Source organism: Phyllopteryx taeniolatus, chromosome 11 (genome assembly GCF_024500385.1).
Source record: "Phyllopteryx taeniolatus isolate TA_2022b chromosome 11, UOR_Ptae_1.2, whole genome shotgun sequence".
Taxonomy (NCBI): domain Eukaryota; kingdom Metazoa; phylum Chordata; class Actinopteri; order Syngnathiformes; family Syngnathidae; genus Phyllopteryx; species Phyllopteryx taeniolatus.
This window is the reverse complement of record NC_084512.1, coordinates 7,404,732-7,429,310: the sequence shown is the minus strand read 5'-3', so window position 1 is coordinate 7,429,310 and position 24,579 is coordinate 7,404,732. Positions and strand designations below refer to the sequence as shown.

At 42.5% G+C, this 24,579-nt stretch overlaps 1 non-coding gene across 1 annotated transcript; it reads left to right on the top strand.

Annotated features, from left to right (window-relative positions):
- Positions 1-23,700: 23,700 nt before the first annotated feature.
- trnai-uau (transfer RNA isoleucine (anticodon UAU)) lies at positions 23,701-23,790 on the top strand. The gene is given in 2 exon segments: positions 23,701-23,738; positions 23,755-23,790. It is a non-coding gene; the product is annotated as a tRNA-Ile (tRNA).
- Positions 23,791-24,579: the final 789 nt, after the last annotated feature.

The following is a 24,579-nucleotide window of genomic DNA, read 5'->3' as shown; positions in this document are numbered from 1 at the left end:
TTTAAATAGCTGGGCTGGTGAGTTTAGTGTTAATACCTATCCCCGGGAAGCCCAATAGAAGACGTGTGCGGTCATGTGACTGTCTTGTGTTCTTTGATTGGTGAAGTACATTAAAACGTCACTAGCAGTTACGTTGTATTGGACCAAACACCGCCCAATGCGGAAGTCATAGTCTAAACAGATTGCACACGAAGAAAAATACAAATAAGCAATAATCGAGAAATATTCTTTTAAAAAGTAGCGAGCAGCATGTAGATCATTGTAACGGAGTATAAGTACCATAAAAATACTCGAACAAATGTAAAATGTATGCTGCATTAAAAGTACTCTGACAAGTCCATCTATCCATCCATTTTCCATACTGTTTATCCTCACTCGGGTCGCGGGAGTGCTGGAGCCTATCCCAGCTGACACTGGGCGAGAGGCGAGGTACACCCTGAACTGGTCGCCAGCTAATTGCAGGGCACATATAAACAAACAACCAGTCGTACTAACATTCACACCTATGGGCATTTTAGAGTCTTCAATTAACCTACCATGCATGTTTTCCGACCCACCTCTGCTCATCATGATGTGTTCACGTCAAATCCATTTTGCTGGTGTATGAAAGCAAAGTCCTAAAAAGTAATTTTTCAAATACTTATAGACCTAACATTTCTATGTGTTCCAAACCAAACCATGCTGTTCAAGAGAGGAAGGTTTTATTATTTATAATAAAAACATCCCCTCCTGGAGCCGTCACCTTATTGTGGTTGAGGGGTTTCTGTGTCCCAATGATCCTAGAAGCTAAGTTGTCTGGGGCTTTATGCCCCTGGTAGGGTCACCCATGACAAACACATCCTAGGTGAGGGACCAGACAAAGCACGCTCAAGGACCCCTTATGATGAGTAAAAATATTGGACTTCGATTTCGCTCAGCCGGACGCGGGACACTGGGGCCCCCCTCTGGAACCAGGCCTGGAGGTGGGGCTCGAAGGCGAGCACCTGGTGGCCGGGCCTGCACCCATTGGTCCTGGGTAGGAAGGGTAACGTGGGTCCCCCTTCCCAAGAGCTCACCACCTGTGGGAGGGGCCATAAGGGTCGGGCAAAGTGAGCTGGGTGGTGGCCGAAGGTGGGGACCTTGGCAATCCGACCCCCGGCTACAGAAGCTGATTCTAGGGATGTGGAACGTCACCTGTCTGGCAAGGAAGAAGCCCGAGCTGGTGTGTGAGGTCAAGAAGTTCTGACTAGATATAGTAGGGCTTGCCTACACAAAGAGCTTGGGCTCTGGTACCAGTCCTCTTGAGAGGGTTGGACTCTCTTCCACTCTGGAGTTGCCCACGGTGAGAGGCAACGAACAGGTGTGGGTATGCTTATTGCCCCCCGGCTCGGCGCCTGTACATGGGGGTTCAACCCGGTGGACGAAAGGGTAGCCTCCATCTTCGGGTGATATGTGTGCACTTGGCACCAGGACACCCTAGGTTACAGTTGGATGATTGACTTTGTGGTTGTGTCATCAGAGCAGTGGCCGTAAGGTGGTCAGTGGCTGTCGTGGTGGCAATCCCCGAACCCGTTGGTGGACACCAGAGGTGAGGGCTGCCGTCAAGCTGAAGAAGAACTCCTATTGGGCCTTTTTGCCCTGTGGGACTCCTGAGGCAGCTGATGGGTACTGGCTGGCCAAGCTGAACACAGCTTTGGTGGTCGCTGAGGCAAAAACGGGACGGGCACGGGAGGAGTTCGGTGAGGCCATGGAAAATGACTTCTGGACGGCTTCGAGGAAATTTTGGTCCACCATCCTGCGTCTCAGGAGTATAGCGAGGATGGGGAGCTGCTGACCTCAACTTGGGACTTTGTGAGTCGGTGCGGACAATACTTCGAAGACCTCCTCAATTCCACCGACATGCCTTCCCATGAGGAACCAGAGTCTGGGATCTCTGAGGTGGGCTCTCCTATCTCTGGCGTTGAGGTCACCGAGGTGGTTAAAAAGTTCCTCGGTGGCAAGGCCCCAGGGGTGGATGAAATTTGCCTGGAGTTCCTAAAGGCTGTGGATGTTGTCGGGCTGTCCTGGTTGACATGCCTCTGCAACATCGCATGGACATTGGGAACAGTGCCTCTGGATTGGCAGACCGGGGTGGTGGTCTCCCTTTTTAAGAAGTGTTTTCCAACTACAGGGGGATCACACCCTTCACCCTCCCTGGTGAGGGAAGAATGAAATGGGAGATCGATAGGCGGATCGGTGCAGCGTCTGCAGTGATGCGGACTTTGTATCGGTCTGTTGTGGTGATGAAGGAGCTAAGCCGAAAGGCGAAGCTCTCAATTTACCGGTTGATCTACGTTCCTACCCTCACCTATTGTCCCGAGCTGTGGGTCATGACTGAAAGAACAAAATCCCGGATACAAACGGCTGAAATGAGTTTCCTCCGCATGCTGTCCGGGCTCTCTCTTAGAGATAGGGTGAGAAGCTTGGTCATCCGGGAGGGGCTCAGAGTAGAGCGGAGCCAGATGAGGTGGCTCGGGCATCTGATAAGGATGCCTCCAGGACGCTTCCCTGGTGAGGTGTTACGGGCATGTCCTACCGGGAGGAGAACCCAGGGATCACCCAGGACACTCTGGAGAGACTATGTCTCCCGGCGTTGGCCCCGGAAGAGCTGGATGAAGTCGCTGGGGAGAGGGAAGTCTGGGCGTCCCTGCTAAAGCTCCTGCCCCCGCGACCTGATCTCGGATAAGCGGAAGAAAATGGATGGATGGATGGATAATAAAAACATTATTTCCATTCTTATGTCTTTGTCACAACTGGCTGTGATTGGTGAATAAAAAAAAAAAGATCTATTGTAGATGAGTCGTTATTAAAATCAAAGACTAAAAAATTCAAAGTAACCCATAATCATCAGAAAAGAATTTACCACTGACTGTCTTCAAAACAGATTACGCTCAATGTATTATGACAAACCAACGACCACAATATGTTCCGTGACTTTTCAAATTTGGATGTGGTTGTGTTTTAAAGTAAAATTTCCAATGGAGATCAAATATATTTCGAATAATTTCTCACAGGGTCCATATTGTCCCTATTTTTAAACCTTCTTAGAAACAGTTATTGTAACATTTTAAAATAGCATACAACAGAAGTTAAAGGTCCAGTACGTTATGCACGTTTTCAAACTGCGAGCAATAAGTGTTCGAACTTCAAGCTATCAATGTGTTTCAAGTAAAAGTAGCACAAACATTGCCATCTATCCTTTGTATTTCTTATCCCAGTTGTGCGGCAAGCTTGAGCATGCTCCAGCTTAGCTTCGGCTTCACTCCAGAGAAGACACATTCTGAGCCGAGCATTAAATAGTTAACTAAAATGGCTGGACACATTCAAGAAGGTTCGTGGAAAGAGCCTACAAGGAGGTTTTCTGTTAAGAAGCAGTGATGTCATTCACAGTATGTTTTTCACACACACTGCAAGAAGCAGGCTTAAACTTCAAAAAAGGTCTTTTAATGGATGGAACAGAAAAACACATTTATAGAAATCATTAAAAAAAATACTAAATGTAAAAAAAAAAAAAAAATTGTTTTATGTTTTTCTAATGCTGCTACTGTAGTGGGAGAAATACTGTATTTTTAGGCTATGCAGATATTTTAGGTTTCAACTGCGTACAGTATGTGTGTTTTATATCCATTAAAAACACAGTGTTCATTATAGCAAAGATAACAAATAAATGACCAATGAGCCATATTGTTTTATGTCTTACTGGATTTTGATTGATATTAGATATGGCAGGCTGTAATAGGCTGTGCAGTTCCCATACTGATGGAGGCTGGGCGAAAAGATTGGAGGGGGAGGGGGTGATGAGTTGAAACGAGAAACAGCTGCTGGCTCTGGGTTACTGGCCTCTTGTCAAACTTAACGAGGAAACGAGTTGGAATTTCCAAGTGAAATGTTGGAGCCTGAATGTATATCAGTGTGCTAGCATGATCCTGCAATACTTACCAGGAGTATATATTCAGGAGTATTTCTGTCACACTTTCTGCACGGACTGCTAATCTGCTACAGTCTTAATTATAGTATTTTTATTTTTTTTACTGTTGGCAGCTTCAAAATACAAGGTTCTCAGAAGTACAGTAGATCCTTCAAAGTTAAATGCTGTCGTACAAAGTAGTAAAATGGGGAATTCAGTATCAATAGTTTGGTAAAATATGTCTAAAAAGGAGTGGAGTTCACACTATCATCATACATGACATCATAACTCCACAAGTGTTTTGCTTTATAGCCTATTTGGCTTTTATGCGATGCCACCCAGTGTCGGCGTCAGAGCACATCCGGAAGTGGGGGCATGTTTTATGGTGTCAAAAGTTGAAGTCATTTTTCATATGAGCAAAAGTATTTCAACATGTGTTTGACAGGTTTGTTTTGTTGTTCAAACTATAAGTAGTGCTGAATGTTTGCAGTTGGGATTGCTTGTAAAGAATACATTTATATAGTTAGAGGTGTAACCAACATGAAAACCAGAGAGCTATCATAGGGTAAAAAACAAACTATTGTGAAGCTGAGTGAAGATATTACACTACCTGGAAACATCAATGTGTTCAGTCTGCAACAAAAATAAAGGAATGAATAAAATGTTTGTGGGATACTGTATGTGAATATGCCAATCTCAACAATTATTTTCCCTCCCACAGTTATGATATTTACTATAGTATCGAAGTCACATTTGATTCTTTTTTGATGGATGAAGGCCGCAAACCGAAAAATCACACGTGTTCTGTATGTGAAAGAAAGGTCCAGTTCAAGAATAAACGTCTCCTTTATGGACCATGAATCTTAGAGTGAGACCCACCATATGGAATTAAACATATGTTTGCATTGCAAAATTCTTGGATTGAGAGCACAATTCTGGGGTTGACCCTTAATCCCTCACAAATCATACAAGCATGTTGGTTTAGTTCATTAGTGGTCACTTTATGGTCAAGAGACTCAGCCTTTACATCCTCCATTAGTTCTCAAGACCCACACACTTTACAGTCCCTCATTCCTCCTAAATCTGCCCCATACTCAACCCTGTAATTCTAGTGAAAAATAAATAAATTAATAAATCTGTGGCTGTTATTTTTATTGAATTCCCAATAACTTTAGCAAGATTACAGTTAAATGCAGAAGGCTGGAATTCATGCCTCCAGTACGGGGGCCAATCTGAGGCCAGTGTGAGTCTGGTGCCAAGCAGGGAGGTGGAAAGGTCATTGCTTGTTTTTTTTGTTTTGTTTATTTGTAAAACAGGTTTATGGCCACCCAGTGGACAACTGGCCACTAATAACTTTATCCACTGAGAGCTATAACAGAGCTTCATGCTGTTGTGTGAATGTGTGTGAGAAATAAAACACATAGCGTGTGAGTGTGTATAATTCATTGATTTTATATGTTAAGACAATGGTGTTATGCCCTGCATGCTAAGGTTTTACAGTCTGACCTATTCTGAAAAACATGACTACCATCATGACTCAGAAGTGCGTGCAGGATTCAAAGCTTCACATCCTCCTCCATAAATTTTCACAGTCCCACACTGATTTGTTCTGCAACTGTTGTTTTTGCTGTATTGGAGTTGCTAAGTGATGGCTCAATCATGATCAATTATGAATAGAGAGCACGCTGCTCTTTTCAAGCAAGATGTCAAACACAAGTCTTTTATTTTTCATTCCTGTCAATCACTCAAGTACAACCCCAATTCCAATGAAGTTGGGACGTTGTGTTAAACCTAAATAAAAACAGAATACAATGATTTGCAAATCATGTTCAACCTATATTTAATTGAATACAATATAAATAAAAGATATTTAATGTTCAAACTGATAAACTTTATTGTTTTTAGCAAATAATCATTAATTTACAATTTTATGGCTGCAACACGTTCCAAAAAAGCTGGGACAGGTGGCAAAAAAGACTGAGAAAGTAGAGGAATGCTCATTAAACACCTGTTTGGAACATCCCACAGGTGAACAGGCTAATTGGGAAATGGTGGGTGCCATGATTGGGTATAAAAGGATCTTCCATGAATTGAAAGTCATTCACAAGCAAAGATGGGCCGAGGTTCACCTCTTTGTGAACAAGTGCGTGAGAAAATAGTCCAACAGTTTAAGGCCAAAGTTCCTCAACGTACAATTGCAAGGAATTTAGGGATTTCGTCATCTACGGTCCATAATATCGTCAAAAGGTTCAGAGAATCTGGAGAAATCACTGCATGTAAGTGGCAAGGCCGAAAACCAACATTGAATGGCCGTGACCTTCGATCCCTCAGGCGGCACAGCATCAAAAACCGACATCAATGTGTAAAGGATATCACCACATTGGCTCACGAACACTTCAGAAAACCAATGTCAGTAAATACAGTTCGGCGCTACATCCGTAAGTGCAACTTGAAACTCTACTATGCAACGCAAAAGCCATTTATCAACAACACCCAGAAACGCCGCCGGCTTCTCTGGGCCCGAGCTCATCTAAGATGGACTGATGCAAAGTGGAAAAGTGTTCTGTGGTCCGACGAGTCCACATTTTAAATTGTTTTTGGAAATTGTGGATGTCGTGTCCTCCGGGCCAAAGAGGAAAAGAACCATCCGGACTGTTATGGACGCAAAGTTCAAAAGCCAGCATCTGTGATGGTATGGGGCTGTGTTAGTGCCAATGGCATGGGTAAATTAAACATCTGTGAAGGCACGATTAATGCTGAAAGATACATCAAGCAAAAATGTGAAAGAATTCCACCTCCAAAGCTTCAACACTTAGTGTCTTCAGTTCCCAAACGTTTATTGAATGTTGTTAAAAGAAAAGGTGATGCAACACAGTGGTAAACATGACCCTGTCCCAGCTTTTTTGGAACGTGTTGCAGCTATAAAACTCTAAGTTAATGATTATTTGCTAAAAACAATACATTTAATCAGTTTGAACATTAAATACCTCGTCTTTGTAGTGTATTCAATTAAATATAGGTTGAACATGATTTCCAAATCATTGTATTCTGTTTTTATTTATGTTTAACACAACGTCCCAACGTCATTGTAATTGGGGTTGTACAAGACATAAAATACCATAAGTGTGTGTGGTTGAGGTGGCACGTTGGACGACTGGTTAGTACATCCGCCTCACAGTTCTGAGAACCCGGGTTAAAATTCGGCCTTGACTGTGTGGAGTTTGCATGTTCTCCCCGTGGCCGCGTGGGTTTTCTCCGGGAACCCTGATTCCCCCCCACATCCCAAAAACATGCATGGTAGGTCAATTGAAGAATTGTTGTTTGTCTACTGTATATGTGCAATTGGCTGGCGACCAGGGTGTACCTCGCCTCTCGCCTGCAGATAGCTGGGATAGGCTCCAGCACACCCGTGACCCTAGTGAGGATAAGTGGTACGGAAAATGGATGGATGGATGGTGTGTGGTTGATAAAATTGTTTTGATGGCATAGTTGCATTAAAAATGTTGCGTTATTTAAATCCCAGCTTTCAAAGCTTTCATTTTGTCATTATGTAAATTTCATGTTTCACTGAAGCAGTAGTGGTTCTCAAGGTTGAGAGGTTCCGCTTTTGAATTTTAGCTGAGTTGAGTTTATATGTTCTCCCCGTGCTTCTGTGAGTTTTATCCAGGCATTCCGGGTTCCTCCCACATTCCAAAAATATGCATGGTAGGTTGCTGCTTGAAGACACTAAATGGTCCATAGGTGTGAATGTGAGGGTAAATAGTCGTATGTTCTTATGTGTCCAGCGATTGTCTGGCAGCCAGTCCAGGCTATACACCACCTCTTGCCCAAAGCCAGCTGGGATAGACTCCCGGTCAAGCTTGACCCTAATGAGGACAAGCTTTCTAGGTGGATAGATGTTCTCCTTCACAGTTTACAACAGATGTTCTTCAGCCTTTCAAGGATTGATTGTTTTACCCATGACGATTACATATTCATTTGGAATTGTGTAGGACACAAGATAAGAAGGCATGTTTGTACTTGAGTAGTACATTCAGAGTGTCCAAATAAAGAGGGAGCTGAAATAAAAGGCTGTACTTATTTTTTGTCAGTGCTAACAATTTGCAGCTATTTTCCCCTAAATGAATAACCACTTTGTTTTCTGCAACATCATCTGCTGATTTAATGGTTTGAATTGATTTCCACGTGTCCTGCTGCTCATTATTGATACGGAGCTTTTTGATTCTCTTAAAATGTAATTTTCATGAGAGGGAAAGGAAGGGAAAAAAAACAACTAGGTTAGCCATCATGTTGCATTGGCTTGTATTTATTATGGCTTCTGACTTCACGTGTGTGTGTGTATAAATGAATAAGTGTCCCAACGTTGCAGAGCAGAGGGGTAAAATATACAGCAGGCCTGATTTCACGACACAGTTTGATGCTTAAATTGTGTTACACTGACCAGAACACGTTTATCATGCATTCACACACACACGCCCAACACACACACACACACACACACGCACACACTAATGCAGCGGTTGCCCAGTGCTCCCCAGAGTGCAGGTTTGGTTACAGAGTTAAGTGTATGGCAGCGGTGACACGACTGACACTTGACTCTACTGCTGTGGGCAGTTAGGAGTTATGAAGGCCTCCACTGACTGCCCACCACATGCACTCCCAGGCAAAGCGTTGTGTCTGAGCTGCTAGTGGGTCTGTCTGTGTACAGAGCTTCAGTTCCCAGGATATGTACCCCACAGCTGTCCTCTGTGGTACTTTGACTATTCCTATTACAGTTTTTCTGATCTCTGGAGAGACATTCCCACGGTCCTTACCGAAATCTTACTGTGAACACATTTACCTTGGCCAATCATACGTGATTGACTCACTCAGGATGCACATTAATAGGAGTTGTAAACAAACCTTAGACTCCTATCTCACTGGCCTGGAGACTAGTTGACCACCTGATAGCGACTTGAGGCTGAGCGTAGATGGCTGCCGATGAAACTTCAGGACATGTCGCCCATTTGAGAGTTTGGCCCCAAATGAAAATAATATTTATGTTCAAATGGGCCGCAAACTCCATCTCCACTTGCATGCAACAAGCACCATGCCTGCCGCACATTACTCGCTTTTCATCGATTCAAATGTTTTAATAATTGTGAGAAGCCAAAATTGAAATTACGGTTATAATTTGATTAATTGCCCAGCCCATACATTAAAAGAGGAAATGGTTTCATGTGAATTGCACGCTGTTAGTAAGCCTGTGTGTCTGCATTAATAAATTACACATGGAAACCGATGTCTCCTCTCTGTAGGCAATCAATCAATATTACCGTAGGTTTCCATCTCGGTATTTAAAAAAACACACACACATAATATACAGTTTATATGTATTTAAAGTGGCACTAAGCAGATATCAGAACAGCTCGGTGACCTTATTTAAGCTCTCAAATAAATGAGGAAATAAGCAATGGGTTGACTTTTTGAAGACACGCAGAGCGAGCTCAATGACACGACCACCCAACGGATTATTTTGTAAACTTTCACCAGAGCCAACATGGCTTCGTGGGTAACGTGATCCTAGTGAATGGGGCAGTACTGACTGTCTAACTACTTAGGCTTCCTCCTACCCTCCCGTTGTCGTCAGATGCCGTGTTCGGCTATGACATTATGTGACCAACAATGAGGGTAAGTTGACTTGTGTGCTTATTTTTATGAATATAGTCCAATCTTGAAGTTGGGCCTCCTAACGTGATTTTACATCGCACAAGTTGTCACCCCTCAATATGTTTGATTCCTTTTGGCGCATCCATACGACATACCCACAGCGTCTGAGAGCTTTGAGGTAGCCCTTATTATTCAAGTTTTGAAGCCTGATTTTATAAACTTAGCGACTTTTTTTTATTCATTCAAATTTGGCAGGCTTGTTAACATTACTCTTCTCTGTGGTGTGTCAAATTTACATGACATTTTTTGGGCCTGTTTATTGCCACTTTAAAGAATATAGTATTTTCGAACGGTGTGACCGCTGACCCTCAAACAACAACATGGGGTCTTGTTGCTGTTGATGCAGTTTGTGGCTGGGGCTGGGCTGGAGTCTGTGCTTCTCAGTCATTGCCAGTAAAAAATGTGATTTCCTGGGTCCACAAAAACAAGGCGAGTTAAAACTACAGTCTTTGGCCAAGCAAGATGTTTGATTCCTGATTGTACTCTGGCAAGAATATCATGCCTTGACTTCTTGTGTGCACAAACACAAGGGCCTGTTCATTGTGTGTGTGGATTTGTGCTTGTATAAGAGTTCCCTCAGACTCAACATGTGTTGTGGCTCATCAAGCCAGAACATGGAAACTTTGAGTGTCTGCAGATGTTGAGAAAGAGAAGATGAGGTTTTTTTCATGCTTGCATTTGGTTTGAGCATGTTTCCTCACACGCCACAAAAACTCCCCAGCAGACCTTCATCACCCGAATCAGAGGCGCCCTAGGACAATCTCCTAGAGCACATGCTTCTCACCGCTCATCACGTCCCATCTCCAAAGAGTGATGGTCTTAGGGATCAGGGCTCCGCTCAACATCTGTGCAGGATCCAAGAACAGACAAAGATATAAAACAAAAACCTTCAGTTTTTAACCAAGTATCAGGACATAATGAAAGGATAGGGACAGTTGGACTCGAGAGCCTTTAATGTGAGCAAAGACCAGGCGGTACTATCTATCTTCGTGTAATGAAATTTACATACTATCAGCCATAGTGACTAATCCTGAAATATGACAGTGGCCACTCCGGAATCTACCCACAAGATCCCCATGAAATAGCATCGGCATCCGGATGTGCCCACAGATTGGCTTCCACGCCACACAGAAGGCTATTCACTAGACAAGATGCGTGGGAGAAAAACTTTGTCCATGGAAAGTATACATAAAATCTGTGGTTTTAGCCATCTCTCACCATTGTCATTATACTAACGGGATTTCTCACACTGCCCCCTCCAGACACCTGTTTGTTTGTGTTAAGAGTCCAGTCAAGACAGACTGAGCAATGCTACTTTAGGGATCAAGAGGGCAATCTGTGTGGAAATGTCAGTGCACCTTTTTTAACGACCCAACAGTTGCTTTGTCTGCAGCAGCATTTTATTAAAAATCCTTCTGAATAACTCATCAGACTGATACTTGGGTTTTTGTCTCACAGAAATGGAACTGCACATTTATTTTGGATGTACTGGCCACAGGTTTTGTGCAGCCAAATATCTGCAAAAGTACTCTGTGATACATGCAGGCGTGGGAAGGTCCAAGGAATGTTAAGTTCCTAGTTTTGTGTCAGCAAACCTAAGGATATTTACACAATATTTTGCTCTCAAACACTGTAAACTATATTTGACAGCAAATGTAAAATATGTGACAAACTAATGATCATAGAATCACTTGCTATTTCATTTTATATTGTATTAAGTCCATGTGTTGGCAGTTTGCAGTTATTTTCCTATACTGAAGGACAAATCCAATTATCTGGCACAAGATCGCCATGGTAGCACTTATCACTGGATGACTAAGTGCGCCTTTTGTAACGCAATTTGTACCCCACCTTCTTCCCATCATTCCCCTCTTTTGGTCCATTGAGGACTTATGCAATGTAATACTGTTCCTAGTTAGGGAAATCAAGTTAAATAAACTGTGACAAGAATTGAATCCAACCAGGGGCTGTTATGCAAGGAGAATGTTACTTCATAGATTAATGTATCTTGGAACTGCCACGCCGTACAGTCCCAAGACCTGTATTTATTTTCTTTAACACTGGAATTGTTTTGTAAGATTATTGATGATGACAGAAATAAAATGGAAACAATTAAATCCGACTTCATTTAAGATGTAAAACCAGCTGCAATTTAGTGGATCACATTTACTGCACGTTCACCCTGTGATTGTGTAGGGTTTCTCCTTCCTCCTACATTACAAAATAAAACAAACAAAAAACATGCATAATAGGTTAACTGAAGACTCAAAATCATTCATAGGTGTGAATGATTAAAGGGGAACCCTACAGTCTAACCCAATGTCAACTGGGATATGCTGCCAACAGGACCCTAGAAAATACATGGAGACCACCAAAAACAGCAATCGAATCATGTACAAATAATTTTAAAAGCAAAATAATTGATTAACAGGCAGAAAGAGCAGATATTCCATACACAGCAGTGATTAACTTCTTCTTTTCCTTTCAGCTTGTCCCATTAAGGGTTGCCACAGCGTGTCATCCTTTTCCATGTAAGCCTATCTCCTGCATCCTCCTCTCTAACACCAACTGCCCTCATGTCTTCCCTCACGACATCCATCAACCGTCTCTTTGGTCTACCTCTCTGGGCTGGCAGCTCCATCCTCATCATCCTACCAATATACTGACTATCACTCCTCTGGACATGTCCAAACCAAGTCTGCTCTCTCTAACTTTGTCTCCAAAACATCTAACCTTGGCTGTCCCTCTGATGAGCTCATTTCTAATTTTATCCTCCGAGAGCGAACCTCAACATCTTGATTTCCGCCACCTCCAGCTCTGCTTCTTGTTGTCTCTTCAGTGCCACTGTCTCTAATCCGTACATCATGGCTCGCCTCACCACTATTTTATAAACATTGCCCTTCATCCTAACAGAAACTCTTCTGTCACATAACACACCTGACACCTTCCTCCACCCGTTCCAACCTGCTTGGACCCATTTCCTCACTTCCTGACCACACTCACACTTTGGACTGTTGACCCCAAGTATTTGAAGTATTCCACCCTTGCTATCTCTTCTCCCTGTTGCTTCACTCTTCCCCCTCCACCCGTCTCATTCATGCACAGATATTCTGTCTTACTTCTTCATTCCTCTCCTTTCCAGTGTACCTTTGTAATTGTTCCTCCACCTGCTCCATGCTTTAACTGCAGATCACAATGTCATCTGCAAACATCATGGTCCACAGGGATTCAAGTCTAACCTCATCTGTCAGTCTATCCATCACCACTGCAAACAGGAAGGGGCTCAGGGCTGATCCCGAATGCAGTCCCACCTCCACCCTAAATTCCTTTGTCACACCTACAGAGCACCTCACCACTGTTCTGCTGCCCTCATACATGCCCTGTATTAACATTAGTATTAACATACTTCTCTGTCGCTCCAGACTTCCGCATGCAGTATGACTCTGGGTACTCTGTCATAGGCTTTCTCTAAATCTGCAAAGACACAATGTAACAACTTCTGACCTTCTCTGTTCTTTTCCATGAAAATCCTCAAGGCAAATAATGCATCTTTGGTACTCTTTCTAGGCATGAAACCATACTGTTACTTGCAAATACTCATTGTTGTCCTGACTACTCTGTCCCATAACTTTATTGTGTGGGTCATCAACTTTATTCCTCTATACCACAGCTCTGCAGATCACCCTTGTTCTTAAAAATGGGCACAGCACACTTTTCCTCCATTCCTCAGGCATCTTCTCACCCGCTAGAATTCTGTTAAACAAGGTGGTCAAAAACTCCACAGCCACCTCTTCTAGATGCTTCCATACCTCCACAGGAATGTCATCAGGACCAACTGCCTTTCCATTTTTCATCCTCTTTAATGCCTTTTTTACTTCCCCATTGCTAATCATTGCCACTTCCTGGTCCGCCACACTTGCCTCTTCTAATCTTCCTTCTCTCTCATTTTCCTCATTCATCAACTCCTCAAAGTATACTTTCCATCAATCCAGCACACTACTGGCACCAGTCAACACATTTCCATTTCTATCCTTAATCACCCAAACCTGCTACACATCCTTCTCATCTCTATCCCTCTGTCTGGCCAACCTGTATAGATCTTTTTCTCATTCTTTAGTGTCCAACCTGCCATACATGTCATCATATGCCTCTTGTTTGGCCTTTGCCACCTCTACCTTTGCCCTATGTTGCATCTCCATGTCTTCTTTTCTCCTCTCCTCTCTCCTCTCAGTGTCCCACTTCTTCTTTGCTAACCTCTTTCCTTGTATGATTTCCTGTACTTTAAGGTTCCAACACCAAGTCTCCTTCTCTCCTTTCCTGCCAGAATATACACCAAGTACTCTCCCGCCTGTCTCTCTGATCACCTTGGCTGTAGTGGCCCAGTCTTCTGGAAACACAGCAGTGATTAACTGATCCACTTAAACGAGATGCTGCATGTCAAGCGGATTTCCATAGAAATAAAACAGGTTTGACCAGGATAAAGAACCTGAGCAATTCTGTTGAGCTATGTCGCTATGGCTACGATTATAAATCTATTTGCTATAGCGCTTCCTCATTGGGGTCGCCGATGAACTGGAGCATTTTCCCGCTGCCGATGGGAGAGACTGGGTACACCCTGGACTGGTCACTAGACAATCGCATTTACACTCACCTATGGACAATTTATAGCCTTGACCCACACAACACATTTCACCAAATTGCATGCTTGTATCATCAGTTGAATGATTCTGTTCCAAAATCGCCTGTAACTGCTCCACTTCATTTAACCTACCATGCATGTCTTTGGAATGTAGGAGGAAGCTGGTTACTCAGAGAAAATCCACATAACATGGAGCGAAAATGCAAACACACTGGCGGGGCTGAGCCAAGATTCAAACGTAGGATTCCTCGACTGTGAGGCTAACTACGATGAGATTTGTGAAATTTAAAAATGTATTTCAGTCAGTCTGGTCTATTTGGATGATTGCATTGGAAGGCAAACTGTACAGAAATACCGGTACATAACAAAACTGATTCATGCCCACCTTGGTTTTTATCATCAGGCAGGTTCTTTCTTTAAATATGGCTAACTGATAAAATAGTTTTTGTGCAGGATCCAAGAACAGACAAAGATATAAATCAGGTTCTTTCTATTTAACTGCAATTTGTTTTATTGCATGATAACTGGAAAATGTTTATCCTGAATAGTATATAGCTCAGTATTGAGGTAATGCGACTTTGGGGGGTCATTGGTAGTGAAGTGGTTCACATCATTGACTTGATTTCAGATGGTCACTCCTTACCTCATTTTCTATGCCATCAGTCTGTGAGTGATAAGCTACAGCCTCTAATATGATCATGAACAGGATTCGATGATGACATTGAGTCTGAGTTATACAGAAGAGCTGCTTCGAAGACTTTTTGTAGAAACGTTTTATTTGCTGGCAGTTGAGAAAATGTGATGACACATGATGCCTGTGGCTTTCCATTCGGTTGCAGCGTGAGAGAAAAGTGGACCAGTCAGCCACCTTACGGCCACAGTCATGTCATTTTCTTCCCAAAACTTGTGACCATTGCTGAGAGCTGGAATCAAAATGGACTCGTAAGTTTAGATTTCCATTGTACCAGAAGTTTGTATTTTTAATTTTTTCCTTCAATCAGATGGTGATCCCTAATACCTCATTATCCACAGTGTTCATTGGTTATGTAAGTTGAACAATACCACAGACGGCTCTTTCCATTTGGAGCAATCATTCCTTCCTCTTTCTGTTTCCATCCATCACTCTGTGCCAGGCCACTTCCTGCAGCTGAGCTCAGCACTGATAGCAGCTTGGTGCATCCCACTGGACCGACCTTTGCCCTCATGTAGCGGATAAGGAAGTGTCAGTGGGAATAGGCCATGTCAGGTGGGTCTCTGCCTGGTCCCTGGCTGCTCCATTGCATTTCTATTCCTCCCTGCATGGAGTCCTCCACATGTGTTTCCTGTTGTTTTTCTCACTAACAGCCCTGTGCCGGTACAGCACACCAAAGCTGAGGCCTTTTTCCTGAATCTTTGTTGGGCTTGGCCTATGGGAAAGGCTTAAATTTAGGTGTGCATGATAAGAGTCACACAACCCTTGAACTTTTTTGTAACATGACAAATACAACTGAGACTCATCATTATCATTCTGTCATTTTACTGCCCAAAGTTATATTTTGAGACCATAGTGTCATATATCTACAAAGAGTTGTCGGGAAAGATTCAGGAGCAGACTGTGGATATTCTGATTTATAGTATCCCACAGATGCCATAATATTTTTTTCATTAAGCTCTAAAATGTATGCCAACAGTCAGTTACTTTGTGGGGTACTTTCAACCACCTAGTTGGTGGTTATTGAATTTTGTTGCCAAAATTACAGGCACAACTTTGCCTGCCATTGGTAATCAATTAGTTTTATATAGTGGCTTTGTCAGATATTTGTCAGTAAAGCACAAACCTCCAGTAATGTGCAAACTGTTTACAAAAGTGAAAAACTAGCGTCACACGTGTTTGTCCTTCTCTCCCCACCATTCTTCCATTCCATTAATAACATGATGAAAGTATCTCAACTTTGTCGGCATCCTCCAAAACTGAATGTGTTTTTTGATGGTCCATGCACGTCTTCATAACGTTTTGTGAAGTCAGGGGGCTAGTTGGTGCGAAAGTCACTTTATTGTGTGCCGAACACAGTAAGAAGTGACTTTGCAGATGGGACTGTGCAATTTTTTATTCAGAGTAATCTAACGGTACCACTCATCTTTCCACGTTCACAGTTGGTGGGACAAAAAAAAACACTAAACATAATGAAGGAAAAGTTAAATTTACATCAATTATCTTTGGGTCATTTTTTACATTCGGATTAGTGACCAACATTAATGATCAGTTAATGAAGAGATAAATGAGGCACTGTCCTGCGTAAAAGAAACTGAAAAAAGTGTACTTTTGCATAAGTGTAGTTGACACCAATGCAAGATGTCCACCAGTTTTTGTTTTTTTCTCGGTTAAATTGATTGGACTCAGCAGCTTGCTGTGTGATGGATTGATGAAAAAATACACTTGGAGTATTATGAAGATTGCAGCATGTCCCACTTCAAGAAACAGTCAACATTAGACAGTGGAAATTGGACTGTTCTGACCTAATTATCTCCAGCAGATTGCAAAGCCAGGCTGTTTATACCGCCTCAGATTTTTCCATAAAATATGGAGCTTGTAGAGACTTTATTAGAAGCAGCCGGGCTCATCTGCTCTCTCTCAGGCTCTGGTTCGTCTACTGGGACCTCAGCCCTTTCAACTGAAAGAACACCAAAACCAGAACCTCCCCCACCTTGACAGAGCACGACTCTCGCATTTCCAGGGTCTCAGAGGCCCCCTCTGTGCTGCCCCCCAAATGTTTTCCATCAAGGAACCGGCATACTAATTTACAGTGTGGTGGGAGGAAAAAAAGCTGGCGTTTCAGCAGTTCACTCTCTTCTTCCCGCTCCCTTCGGCACCCCCTTCTCTCTTCTTGCCCCCTCTTTCCTGACACAGCATTAGTGTGCCAGTGTGTGACATCACCGCACTCATCTCCACAAGACATGCAGACATTCCAAACAGAGACGGAAAATGGCTTCGAAAGGGGATGTGCAACTCCCCCGCCAGTTAACCTCGACCTCCTTCAGCATGGGGATGGTGGTTAATCTGCCCGATGAGAGGACAAGAAGAAGAAGAAGAAGAAGAAGAAGTAGAAGATGAGGAAGAAACAGGAGAGTTGGCTGTAGAGCTTTTTTTTTTGAAGCATGCCTTTCTTTTGTACAGACAGTGGACATTTCTAGACAGTTTATCCTGCTTTCCCGGATCTATCAATTTTAGACAGGAAAGACTTCTCATCAGGTTTCCTTCTCTTTTGCCCAGTGATTTGTATAATAGGAACTGAGATCTCAGTACTGGGCTGCTCTCCTTCTATTGGCCACAGGTTTGCCTTGGCCACAAGCCAGCCAGCTGCCTGACACTCCATAGCATGGGAACATCCTGCCATACACGCAAATCACTCACTTTTCTCTTTCCACATTATTGTAATAGATGCATGAAACGGTACCGAAAATGTTTCTTTTAGGAATCTTTAGTTCCACGTGGCTCTCATTTCACTCACAAATGCAATAAAGAGGCAGGTTATTACCTGGTAATGCAGCAGAATGTGTATTTGTGCGTGCACATGATCGGGTGTGTTTGACTGCACTCTAGCAGAGTGCCTCCAATGGAGGCCTGCAAAAAAGAGATTAATGAATGTCTGCCCTTGGTTTCTTCCAGGGGGCTCTCCAGTTCACTTTAAATCATTCACAAATACATAGACATCTGCACATGCTGCCACTTTAAACCACGCTTAAGCACAAGCCCAGGGTTCCTCTTTCTTCCAACCGTTTGATTTATACGTCCTCAGTCGGAGTGAAATGCTGTCCACAGATGGAAAAGTGTATTTTGTGTGGGGAAGTGTGTTTGCATGTCTGTGGAGCTGTGCACGTTGTGTTGTGTGAGTGCTCTCTGCTTTATGTGCGTTTACTTGTGGAGTGCTCGCAAGAAGAACAAGAAAGCGAAGCCCTCTTCAAAGCATCACCAAGATGCCAAGTAAATGCTTTGTTTGGCTGCCTTTTTTAAAAAAAATTCTCATTAGTCATAGTTCATGTCCAACTAATCCTTCCTTCTTTCCCCTGATTGCAGGATGTGCGTGTGTGTGTTAGTGTGTGTATCTGAGTGTGTGTGCGTGTGTGTGTGTTTGTGCATGTGTGTGTACAGGACCGTGGGGGCAATTATGGTCATCATCATCATGCAATACAATAGCAAAAAAATAAAGAAGACAATAAATTGGGCATGACTTTCTCCTTACATCCAACTCAAAAGCTATTCTTCAAGTAACTTATCATTAAAGGTGTTAGATAGTGCTGTTTTGGTTAAAGAAAAGGAGTCTCAATTAATCGAGAGGCATGCTCAATGGATTAACACATTCCTAGCCTTTATGAACAAATGTATAGCAGGGAGGAACGGCTGACCCAAATAAATGACTTCTCCAGCAATCAAGAGGGCCCGGTCATATTTTCTTCTCTCGAAAAACTCAAACATTCACTTTAGGGCAACTTCAAAAATCATGAAATTGGGGTCAAATGCATAATTATTTCCCCCAGGAAGTGGAGCAGAGACTGACGCAGGTTTGCCCAGTGCACCTCGTATGCAGCGGGCGAAATAAGTATTTAACACGTCACAATTCTTTTCACTAAATATACTTCCAAAGGTGCTATTGATCTGAAAGTTTCACCAGATGTTGGGAACAACCCAAGTAATCCATACATACAAATAAAGTAGAACAAATTAGCTCAGAAATTAAGTTGTGTATAAAAATGTGACACGACACAGGGAAAAAGTATTGAAGCCAATCATACCACCATAAACTTGCCTCGATCAGGTGCTCCTTGCAAGATTTCTGACAGAGGAGTGCAAAGAATAATCAGAAGAGCTGTCCAAAAGCCAAGGAGTACCTGTGGAAAGCTTCAAAAAGACCTGGAATTAGCAGGTACTGTTGTCACAAGGAAGACAGCAGACAGATAGTAAAAAAATATATAGGGGGTCTAGTTTACGACGATACGACATACAACTTACTGTAGCTGGTTTTCATTTGATTGTGTAGCATTCATGGGTTTTCATACAAATACTGTATTTACTGTAATTATGTTAGTGTAGTTTAGTGACATACTTAACATGTTCCATCCAACTACAAATTTGTAGGAGCAGAAGTCAGTCGTGAACTGAGTACAGTGAAATAGCAGAAGTACGTCGTAAACCGAGTGCTCCTCTCACCCTCTCTCTCGCTCTCCCTCCCTCTCTCTTTTCACAGTAATCAGCACCACCTCGGCCACGCACCTGTCATCAATCAGCCCTCATCATCACCTGCATATAAGCCTGCCAGATCCCGGAAACCCTCACCAGAGTATTGCAGCTTCTCCAGCGGTACAACGGCTCCCCAGTCTCCAAGTAATCTACTCTATTCCTTGTCATCGTTCTGACCTCCATGTTCTTCCTCGTCCTCGGTGTATCCTCCCTCGTCAAGTGGATCTCTGCCACCTCGCCATCAAGTCAGCCACCCGTCCTCGGCGCTGCCTGCCACGTATTCTCTGCATCAACAACCCGCCAGCGCATCTCAAGGACCATCCCCATTTACCTTTCAATAAAATGTTCATCACAACCTCTCAGCCTCCGCCTGCTCTTGGGTCAGGTCTCCAATCCGATCATGACAGAAATTTTGGCACCCTATTTTGTGCAACTGTGATAATTTTTTTTTTTTTTATTAATTAGCTTTACGAATAAGATGGAAAAGGGCCTGGAATGTGCGTGCACTTGCTTGTTGGTGATTCCTATGTGCAATGTAGGGTTGTATAGCTCCATCATTGAGTCTGATGCACTGCCAATAATAGAATACAATAAGGATGCATACAAAGCATCAATTCATTTTCGATAACGCTTGTCCTCCTTAGGGTCATGGGTGAGCTGAAGTCCATCCGAGCTGACTTTAGGCAAGAGGTGGAGTGCACCCTGTGGACTGGTCAATTGCAGGGCATAACTTGTATAAAACAACTCAGGCAAAAATTTGGGATATTTAGTTTTCATGCAAGAGGTGCTGTTGGAGCTGGTAGCCAAATCCAAATGCACGTTAAAGACAACCGCTCTGGGGTCACACCATACCGTCTTTCTAAGTGCTGTCCGTGTTCTTTAGCATCACAGCATATTTTCACATTTTCTAAATCCGATGGAGCTAAACACATGACTTACTGTAGCTCACTTCTTCTGCTTCCTCTTTGGGCCGCTGACCGCACAATGATGAAGTAAGATGCAAGAGAGGGTGAAAGAATCATAATTTAATTCATTGGTAGGCTTTACACGATCAGGATTTTTAGGGAAGATCATCGATCAGCGAGTGTAAAAAAACGGTAGCCGATCTGATCGCAAGATGGAGCAATGTGTCTATTTAAATGACGTGTTCATTTACTGCATATACTTGTGTACTTAATTGCTCAAAAAATTATATTTACAATAAATAATGTATGTTTGTTCATCTATTTATGGCAGTTAGACATAGTGACAGACAGAACAAATGAATGGTCTTCTATTAGATGGCAGGAAGTACATACATTACATTAATGTATCCACTTTTTGTGACATTTTTGTTTGTTGGTGTGCAGTGAGATTTTTCAATTGTAAAATATGTTCCTTGGCTCCATAAAGGTTGGAAATCACTGCTCTAGTCAGATCGTGTATTCTAATCAGTCAGGTCAAACCAACATTACAACATGACAGAAATAGTGGATGCTGTAATTAAATTACTTCACACACACCAAAACTTTAGAGCATGATTCGACAGGATGCCTGCATGTTCGCTTACAACCGTTAGTGCTAGCATTATCTTGCAAGGCAAATTACGTTCTGTTGCCTGCTTGCAAGCTGCAGCGTATTAAAACTACGGGAACATACCTCAAGCAATCCTTAAACGAACGTTGTCTCCCAAGCACTGGTGACCACCAACACGTTTTACCCCATTTCGTTCTTATAAACACACGGCGCGATCCATTCCTCACCATGGTAATGAGTGTATCCGGTCGCGTTTCAGTTGACAAGATAAAGCCCAGTGAACGTAAAAAACGAGATGCGGTGTTATCGGAATACAAGATTTTATTGCAGTAGTCTGACATAGTGCAATTGGGAAAGAGCAAATTTGTTTTGTAGTCTGAGCCAGGTATTACACGTTGTCTGTCTCAGACGTGTTGTCTGTCCCACACCGCTGACATGTTTTTTTTTAAAATAAATTTATTGGCGGTCAGATGTTTATAGTACTTCATCAAAAGACACACAACAAGGCTAAAAATAGAGCTTTTGGCTTCAAATATACTGTACACGATGGCAGTGCAGAGTATTGGATCGGCAAATTATGACATTAAAACCGTCGATCGGCATAAAATGCTAATTATCGGCCGATACCGATCAAGCCGATCAGATCGGTGTAAAGTCTGTTTGTTGGACGACATTTCTAAGTAATCACGCCCAAACACATTATTTAATATTAATTACAGATTCAGTTATATGCACTGCAATAAAATAGATTCCACAGATTGGAATGAGTTGGGAAGTTAGGTATTGTGATTCAATCTCAAATTCTATCCGTGATAGACTTCTATCCTTAGAAAAAGGTCCTGCGAATATTACTGGCGATGTACCTCCATGGTTTCTTACCATCATAGCTAAGGGCTTTTTTTAAAGTTATCTCTGCCTCAATGTCTAGATGATATAACATGCATTACTAGGATGTTGAACCCAAAGGCATAGTTCCATATGAAGCGTAAAGCAAACAACAACAAAAGAAAATACGAAGCCGTAACAACAAAATAAAACATAGTTACTTCAAGAGCCAGTGCCTGTGTGACTTCAAAGGTCAGCGTTTCAGAGCTCAGTGAGGCAGAGGAATGAAATTGTCTTCGAGTTAACAATCAGTCAAAGCTCACAATGCCAAAAATCCACAAAGTATGAGTACAAACATGGAAAAGTGATTGTACATATGTACTGTACATATTGCATTTTAAACATAATAATTACTTTTATGGGATCAATACAGTGGCGCACGGTGGACGACTGGTTAGAGCGTCTGGATGGATCAATATAATACATGTACCCATCTAATCGAATGTTTTTTTTCTTCCTCCATTATTACGTCATCATCATTCAAATGCGGTGAAGTGGAGGAGCAGGCAAATGTTAATGGTCTGATTTCAGTTGACTTGCTGTAACATAAGCACAAGATCTTATAACTAATTTTGAACAATGCTTGGCATAAGTTAGACATGGACCAGTAAATCAGCGCATTTAAATACTCTTATTCTAGTTCAATGCACACAAACTCATGTACACAACTCTTAAATCCATTAATACTGGGGTCAAGGCTCAACTAAAAGTAGAAATTCATTTTTTTTTTTTTTTTGAAAAATAGAAGTTTCATATTAGCCCTCCTTTACACAGCCTGGTAGGTCATGGAATGAAATGCAGGATAATTCCCAAAATAATTCCATCTAGTGAGAATAGGAATAAGGAGTCAGATAAAGAGGACTGGGGTGTACAAACACGCATAATTCTCATGTCCAAACCACCCCTATCACCACACATATCTCCTCAATCTCTGCTTGCATTTTCTTTTCAGAAACACACATGCGCATGCACACTTAAACACACATGCACTCATCCAGTGGAAATTCCCTCATCATGACTCCCGTTATGATAATAACTGTTATGTCCAACATTTCCATAGCAATGTTAACAAACATCAGAGCCAGACGGCGCAACTGCCAAAACTCAGACAGATAAAGCATCCAAATGTTTGATTCTATCGCACTGCTGCTCGGCCTGCAATCTTTGAGTGCCTGCACTTGCTGCAGTGAAGTTTAAATTCATCCTCACCACGAGGGTTTTGACTCTTATGCCTTGGTGGCTCTGGTGTTGATGATGAGGTGTTGAAAGAGCTCTGCTGGATGGAGTGGGGTGTTACTGTGGAAGTCTAACAAAACAGCATTTCAGCCACATGGGCTCTGCCGTTAACTTGCCACAAGGATGATTGGCTCAATATAATTGGGTGTGCATGTGTTTCAACAGCAAGTGAGAGCCTATGGAGTGATGATGGGTTGTGATCGATGTATGACCCATAAATCCATTGTTCCATGCCTTTTCCTGGGAGGCTACACTCATTCGGCACTCCATAGTTATGTTTATGAGTGCCCAGACTGTCGTTCAAGTGATTTAGTGGTGATCTTTGGACATTTCTGTGAGATTAGGTGCATAATCTCAGTCACATGCAAACTTGTTACAGTATGTCTAGACTGGACTTTCACGTTTTGCACATTGTTTCAACAGTTAAGCAAATTGTAACGGTTGAGACAACCTATTGTGCTTCAACTGTGTATTTTGGATGCTGTCAATAAAATAATTTTTTGTTGTTGTCTCAAAAAGGGTAGCGTTTTAAACAAATTATGTATAAAATAAACTGGATTATACTGTACAGGCCGAGCTCCAGTGGTGCAATCGGTTAGCGTGCGGTACTTATGACAGTACTGTAGAGCAATGCCGAGGTTGTGAGTTCGAGCCTCACCTGCAGCAGAATTTTGGCGGCATGGTGGGAGACTGGTTAGAACATCAGCCTCACAGTTCTGAGGACTGGGGTTCAAATCCCAGCCCTGCCTGTATGGAGTTTGCATGTTCTCCCGTGCCTGCGTGGGTTTTCTCCGGGCACTCTGTTTTCCTCCCACATTCCCAAAACATGCATGGTAGGTTGATTGAAAACTAAATTGCCCGTAGGTGTGAATATGAGTGTGAATGATTGTTTGTCTATATGTGCCCTGCAATTGGCTGGTGACCAGTTCAGGGTGTACCCTGCCTCTCGCCCGAAGATAGCTGTGATAGGCTCGCCACACTAGTGAGGATAAGCGTAACAGAAAATGGATGGATATACGCTCAAGATTTTCACCTATTCCATTACAGAATAGAAAAGACCTGTCCCACCTACACAGTGATTTTATATTTTAAGTGCTTCGGATTGCAGTGTTGTGTTTTATACCATACATTGGACTAACCGGCAATGATGAGTATTTGGTTCTCGTTAGTTGCATCGTTGCTCTGTTAATTAACTCTCACTATGACAAGGCAAAGAATATTCACACATCTAATCCATAAATGCATAGATCGGTTTCAAGGTATACCGCGGTTTTGAAACGTCACGTTTGGAAACCCTTTGAAAACTTTCCATCACCGGTATGAGTTTTTTTTTTTTTTTTTGTGGGGTTGTCACTGCAAGAAAATGGACACCACCCCTCACCCTCTTGTTGTTGGTGTGAGCAGTCCCCTATGACGTGGCTCTTTTGGCAGTTTTTCAGGTACTGCCGCTTTGTA